This window comes from Neomonachus schauinslandi, chromosome 3 (assembly GCF_002201575.2).
Source record: "Neomonachus schauinslandi chromosome 3, ASM220157v2, whole genome shotgun sequence".
Taxonomy (NCBI): Eukaryota; Metazoa; Chordata; class Mammalia; order Carnivora; family Phocidae; genus Neomonachus; species Neomonachus schauinslandi.
The window spans coordinates 56,672,721-56,679,944 of NC_058405.1; the positions used below are offsets into that span (position 1 = coordinate 56,672,721).

The 7,224-nt window shown below is 42.5% G+C and overlaps 1 protein-coding gene across 1 annotated transcript in view; it reads right to left on the reverse strand.

Moving 5' to 3' along the window:
- ESD (esterase D) overlaps nucleotides 1–3,304 on the reverse strand; it is a 25,581-nt gene extending 22,277 nt beyond the window's left edge. Inside the window, exon 1 of the mRNA XM_021697886.1 lies at nucleotides 3,208–3,304. The gene's annotated coding sequence lies outside the window, so the exon portion shown is untranslated. The remainder of the gene's footprint in view (nucleotides 1–3,207) is intronic.
- Nucleotides 3,305–7,224: the final 3,920 nt, after the last annotated feature.

Sequence of the window (7,224 nt, forward strand, 5' to 3'; positions counted from 1 at the left end):
AGAGAGAAGAGTAGAGATAGAGAGGCTGGAAGAGTAGAGAGAAATAGAAGAGTAGAGAGAGATAGAAGAGTAGAGAGAGAGAGTAGAGGGGCTAGAAGAGTAGAGAGAGATGGGAGTGGCTAGAAGAGTAGAGAGAGATAGAAAGTGCAGACCTGTTTGGCTAAGAGGTGTAGATGGAATGTGTTGGACAGGAGGAAAAAGGGAAGAGAAGAGGACTTCAGGACTGCTGGGCTGACAGGCTAGAAAGGATGAACTGCTGAGAAAAACGGGCTTATGAATGATGAAGGGACCGCTGCGACACTGTAAGAAATAAATAGAAACTTACACAGTACATATAGGCCTGTCAGTGTCATTTTATCTGCCGGGTATCTTATTTAGGTTCTTGGATTGTATTTTGTAGGAAAAATGGAGTGAAAGAGTGGGGTAGAATAGCAAAACACAAAATAGATTCCTCCCCCAAGAAAAACCCTGAACAAAAACAAACAACAGTTTCACAGTGCCAGTGGGTGTTACACAATTTTTCTAGAAAGTCAATGAAGTGAACATCAATATTTTTCAGAGAAGAAAGGTTTTCTCAAGTGCACTGCCAAGCCAATCAGGTAAAAGCTATTAAACAGAAATCATCTTTATTCACGAAGCATCTGTTCCCCCAGAAGGCCAACTTGTCAAATCTTAGTTTTCTTTTCCTTCTTTATTCAGGCTAAATGCCATCCTCCTCCAGAAAGCTGTGCTCTTTATAGGTTCACCCATTCCTTTCTTCTTTTGATGAGTCTCAGGTCTCTATCTCTTTCTGTGTTTTGTTCTCATTCTTTCTGGACTCCTTGGACTTTGATCTATTTCTTCACTTTCAGGGTGTCCCACTCCACCGGCTCTTACAACCTACACAGGTCTCCCCAGCATCATCGGATTATGGTACTGCTCACCATCATGTCTCTGTTCAAATCCTCTCTTCAGAGAAAACTTGCTATCTGGGTTCTTCTACTCCTTCCCCTTCTCCCATCTCCCTTTCCTTTGCTCTTCTCATGCACTCTTTCCCTAACTCCCATTCCCTATGTTTCAACCACATTTTCTAGGTGGAAGAATCTAAATCTGCATCTCTAGACCCAATAATTCTCATGCATTAGTGCCAGAATTTAAATGTCTTACTACACCCTTTTACCAAGATATGCTACCAGCTAGTAAAACCCAACACATCTAAAATTAAGTGTTGGGGTACCTGGATGGCTTAGTTGGTTGAGCACTAGACTCTTGATTTTGGCTCAGATCATTAACTCGGGGTCATGAGACCGATCCCTATGTGCGGCTCCACACTGGGCCTGGAATCTGCTTAAGATTCTCTCTCTCCCTCCTCCCCAACTCTGTCTCTCGAAAAATAAAAATAAAAAATAAATTTAAAATTAAGTGCGTATCTCCCACCTTCAAACCATTTTTTTCTTTCCTTTCCTTGCCTCTCTTTTCATCCACGCCTGTCTTGCCCAATCTATGTGTGAAACGTCTTAAAGTTACCCCTGCTTTGAATTCCCACTGCCACCATTCTAATTATACAAAAGAAATTAAAACTTAGGCTCCTACTTTGTTTCCTTCTTGCATGTCCCACTAAAATCAATCCTGCACGGAAGCCTAGGGCTTTAATACATGTAAACTTACTGTTTAATGGATATCTATACACGTTACATACTCAGGCCTAACATGGCCTACAGGCAATTGTTAGCCATTTTGATTTATTTTTTATTTGATTTTTTAAAAATTGTGATAAAAAACATATAACATAAAGTTTACTGTCCTAACTATTTTTAAGTGTATAATTCGGTAGTGTTAAGTATATTGTCAATTTTAAAAACATGGTTAGCTTGGCCACATAACCAGCAAAGGAGAAATCTTGGCCATCTCCATGCTGCTGCTACAGGTGTAGAGGGAATCCCATTCACCTTGTGGTTGAAAATCACTAAGTCACTGAAATGAAAAATAATATAACTATAATTTTTTTCAAGTTTGGTGCCATCAAAACTTCATAAAATTGAAACTACTAAGAACTGACAAAAAGATAAAGATGAATAAAACTCCATATATACTTTGGTCACATTTTAGCTGTGTATTGGCCACAGTCTCTTTTCCTTCATAAAAATTCACATGGCTGGCCAATACAGAAATTTTTAATCCACCATGGGGGGAAAATATAGCACCCACGAATTCCAAACACCGTAATTGGGCTCTTGAAATTGTCTTCAATGATCCCACATTATTTTTCTGGCCAAACTTTCTATTATCTTAAGTCACTCAACTCAATTATGCAGAATCCAAGTATAGCCTGGATGTTTCTACTGGCTGGCTTTACTCAATGCCATGGTATAACAATTTCAGAGTAGGTTCTGGAGCCCGACCCTCCAGTTTCAAATTCTGGCTTCACCATGTACTACTACGACATGACTTCAGACAAGCTAGGTAATCTTTCTATGACTCATTTCCCCATCTATAAAATGGGAATATAATACGATCAATTTGAGGGCTGCTCCCGAGACTAAATGAGTTAATTTATTATTGGCCGTTAACACTGCAGACTATGCATACAAATGTTAGTTATTATTATTCCAGCAACCTTGAATGCCTCCCGACGGGGTCGCTCAAATGCCAGCTCCCCGGCGATGCCATCAGGGAGTGACCTCCAGACCCCTCCAGAACTCCGACAGCATTTACAACACGGACAGACTAACAAAGCGCTCGCACGTGCGTCAGCAGGTGCGGGTTCCCCCAGTACCCAGGGCCCCGAAATGCGCGCCTGCCGGGGCTACTACAGCTTTGGGCTCTGTTTCTCACTAAACTGGGTATGCAGCTACTTCATGCGGTGGCGATCGGGTCAAAGGGCGGGGAGAATCTATGCAAAATGGAAAGAGCTAAATAAACGTAGCGGGTACGGACACCGCAGGCCCGAGAGCCCAGCGTTACACCTATTTGGAAGCTCAGGGAAGGAAAGGGATTCGGGCCAAGGCCTACGCCTGCAGCCAAACTCCTCGCCTCGGCGCCCCAGCCCTTGACCTCCAGCGTTTGCTGGGTCGCGTTCGGGATCGGGGCCGCAGTTCCCGCGATCAAGGCTGCTGGACTCGCCCCTGGCCTCAGCGTCCGCCCCGACCAGGTCCCGCCGTGTCGCGGGTGCAGTCGGAGCCGCTGAGGAACTGAGGACATCCAGGGCTCTGCCCAAACCAGTCTTACCTCGGGGATTGGCGGCGGCGGGGAAACAAGCAGCAGCCGAAGCCGAAAGGCGGGGCCTCATCATGGCCGCCGGGGGCCAACGCTTGGGGCCGCCCAGCCTCGACCCCGCCCCTACCAGGCCCTCCCACTTTCAGGCCCGCCCACTTTCGGGTCCCACCTCCTGAGTCCCTTCTCTCCGGCCCCGCCCTGAAGCCCCGCCCTTGCAGCCCCGCCCCGGTGGCTCGGCCCCCACGATCCCATCGTGCCTCGAGGGACACTTTTCGGCCCAATCCTCTCGGGTTCCTCCTCTTGCTGCTGCTGTTGTGGGCTTCCTCGTCAGGGGCTAGTCATCCCCCCTCTTCCCAGAGGCCTGAGGTCTGGCCCCACTTAGCTGGTGGGAAGGATTTCCAAGTAGTCTTTGAAATTATTTTTAAAAACAAGATTATATTATCGTGTCTGGGAGCTCCCATCCCCTAAATCTTTCCAGTTCACCTACTTAGCTGGAGTTAAACAAGGGTCATTTTTATTTTTTATTTTATTTTAATTCCAATGTACTTAACATAGTGTTATATTAATTTCAGGTGTACAGTGTGATCCAACAGGTCCATATATTACTCAGTGCTCATTAAGAGAAGTGTACTCTTAATCCCCTTCACCTAGTTCACCCATCCCCCTCATCCACATGAAACGTCAGTTTTAAATCTCCAGTGCCAGACACACAGAAGGAGACACACTCCACCAATGTTCCCTTTTTTCTCTTCTCTGAATATAACTTAGTTGAATTAATAGTTGCTGGTTGATAACTTACAGCAAATCTCTTGATTTTTTTTTATTTTTTGACTTGATTTAATTGAGCTGATTGTGTATGTACTTTGCCTTTTGAGGAAATTAAATGTGATCACAAAAAAGCTTATTTATTTATTTAATTCATGAGAGACAGAGCGAGAGAGAAAGGCAGAGGGAGACGCAGGCTCCCAAAGAGCAGGGAGCCCGATGCGGGACTCGATCCCAGGACCCTGAGATCATGACCTGAGCCGAAGGCAGACGCTTAACCATCTGAGCCACCCAGGCGCCCTTTTTTTTTTTTTTTTAAACCAGCAGCTAGACTGAGTGTAAATGATACAATCTGAAAGGCAGGACTAGTTTCATGGGGGTGCAAGCCATAGGACAAGGTCCTTATCTCAGAAGGACCCAGCACTTGGTTTAATTCTCTGCTTAGTGTAATTATTTCCTGTGCCACATCGTTAATAATTTTTTAACAAGGGGTTCCCATATTTTCCTATTGCACTGAGCCCTGCAAATCATGTGGCTGATCCTGCAGAAAGGAGTCATAGGTGAAATGACCTCTGTGGGAGCTGACATTATAAACATGGATGCCAGACTCTGTCCTGTGGCCCATGCCCATTTTGCCATAATGACCCGTGGACTGACCGAAACTGTGGACTGAACCTGTGGACCTGTGGATCAATTGAGACTCAGTCCAAAAATAATGTTTATGTAATCAAAATAAAAAGTGTATTCTGAGAAACTATTGAAGTGAAAATTTCTTTTTGCTTTCTATTACTTTTAAATATAAATCACTGAAAAGGGAATTTTCTTCAAACCGAGTTTCACAACAAAAACAGAATACTCAGGTTTGCAAGTTATTTAGAACTGGTAGGAAATATTTGAAGAAAGTTAAAGGGTGTTTATTTAATAAAATGATTGTTGTGGGGTACAGACCAGCCTAACAACTGTGAGCATGTAGTCTTTTATGAAAGGGTTCTTGTGTTACAAATACAGTATGATAATAACCAGAACTAAAATTTCTTTTACTGAGCATAAATAATATTACAATAGATCCCAGTATATTTCTGTTTCTTCTTTGAAATATTTTATATATATTCATACATATATATGTATATGCATGGAAGCAAAATAAGCCGAAATCATAAATTAAGGTTGATGTTTCTAATAATGAAACGAGTAATAAAAAATGGATGAATATTAACTACTTAAAGAAATAGGCAAAAATTATCTGTAAATGTGTGGCTGAGAAGATTTAAGGACTCTGCTGAACTAAAATAAATAGGATGTAATCTTAGGGAGTCAATAAAGAGATTTAATGAATGAGAAAGACTCAACTCTGCTTAAGGTCTTTGGGAAAGGAGATGATTTTTTAGAGAGCCTGGAAAAGACACCATACATGACGAATGGTATAATCTATTGGGCATCAGCACTGTGCTACTTGAGAAGTGTTCTTATGGCTTTTCCACAGACTTGATTAGTGTTTCTCAATCTTGGCACCATTGACGTTTAGGGCCAGATAATTCTTTGCTGTGGGAAGCTACCTTGTGCACTGTAGGGTGCTTAACAGCATCCCTGCCCTCTGCCCACTAAATGACAATAGGACTCCCCTTACCCCCACAATGTCTCTAGATATTGCCAAACAATTTCCTATTTGAGAAACCCTGGCCTAGGTAAACATTTTTCAAAATTCCTTTTATTTGATTCTGTTCTCATCTAGTGACATTTTAGAGAAGAATAGCCTTCATTATTATTTAATAAATCAGAATTCAGGTTAATAATGCATTAGTCTCTGGAGAATCTAATTGGGGTGATTCATTCTCTAAGAGACGGGTGATCTCTGAGTGTCATACCCACCTTGTAAAATTGAGTTTCTAAATGTGTACTACTAAGGACCAGATTTTGAACCCTGGAAACGCAACCTAGTACTGCAAATGTGTGGCCCTAGACCAGCGTCACTGCTTGACTTTGTTATCTTAATTCTAACCAGAGTACAGTAGAATGAAGTACAGATGAACCTCAGCAAAGATGATCTTACTCCCATACTCATATTGACAAATGTCCAAATCTCACAGACTATTTTTCCTTTTATTTCCCAATGTCATTTTTTTTTTAAAGATTTTATTTATTTATTTGACAGAGAGAGAGAGAGACAGCACAAGTAGGCAGAGTGGCAGGCAGAGGGAGAGGGAGAAGCAGGCTTCCCGCTGAGCAGGGAGCCTGATGCGGGGCTCGATCCCAGGACCCTGGGATCATGACCTGAGCCGAAGGCAGCCGCTTAGCCGACTGAGCCACCCAGGCGCCCCTCCCAATGTCATTTTTTAACTTCCTTACATCCTAAAGCCTGTATTTCTTTTCCACCACACATTCATAGTATCTGTTACTCCTTACTTGTCTCAGAGACATCAGAGTGACATACAGATGACCAACAGGTACATGAAAAGGTGCTCAACATCACTAATTATCAGAGAAATGCAAATCAAAACCACGAGATACCACCTCACGCCTGTTAGAATGACTAGAATCAAAAAGACAAGAATAACAAGTGTTAGTGAGAAGGTGGAGAAAAAGGAACCCTCATGCACTGTTGGTGGGAACATAAATTGGTGCAGCCACTGTGGAAAACAGTATGGAGGTTCCTTAGAATGTTAAAAATAGAACTACCATATGATACAGCAATTCCACTTCTGGGTATTTATCTAAAGGAAACACACTAACTTGAAAAGATATCTGCACCATGTACCCGCCCCCCTCCCCATGTTCATTATAGTATTATAACAGCTAAGGCATGAAAACAACACAAGTGTCCATCAATGGATGAATGGATAAAGAAATGTGGTATATGATGGAATGTTAATCAGCCATTAAAAGAAGGAAATCTTGCCTTTTGTGACAAAATGGATGGAACTTGAGGCCATTATGCTAAGTGAAGTAAGTCAGAGAAAGGCCCAAACTGTCTCACTTACATGTGTATGACCTCTCTTATATGTAGAATCTTAAAAATTAATGATAACCCCAAACTCATAGATGGATATACAGAACAGACTGGTAGTTGTCAGAGTTATGCAGTTGGGGGCGGGCAAATGGGTAAAGGGTGAAGTGGATCAAAAGATACAAACTTCCCGTTGTAGAGAAAGTCCTGGGAAGCAGTTCAAGATGGCGACATAGGAAGATCCTGAACTCCTTTCTTCCTGCGGACATAGGGAGTCTACAATTACATATGGAGTAATTTCCTCTGAAAAAGACTTGAAA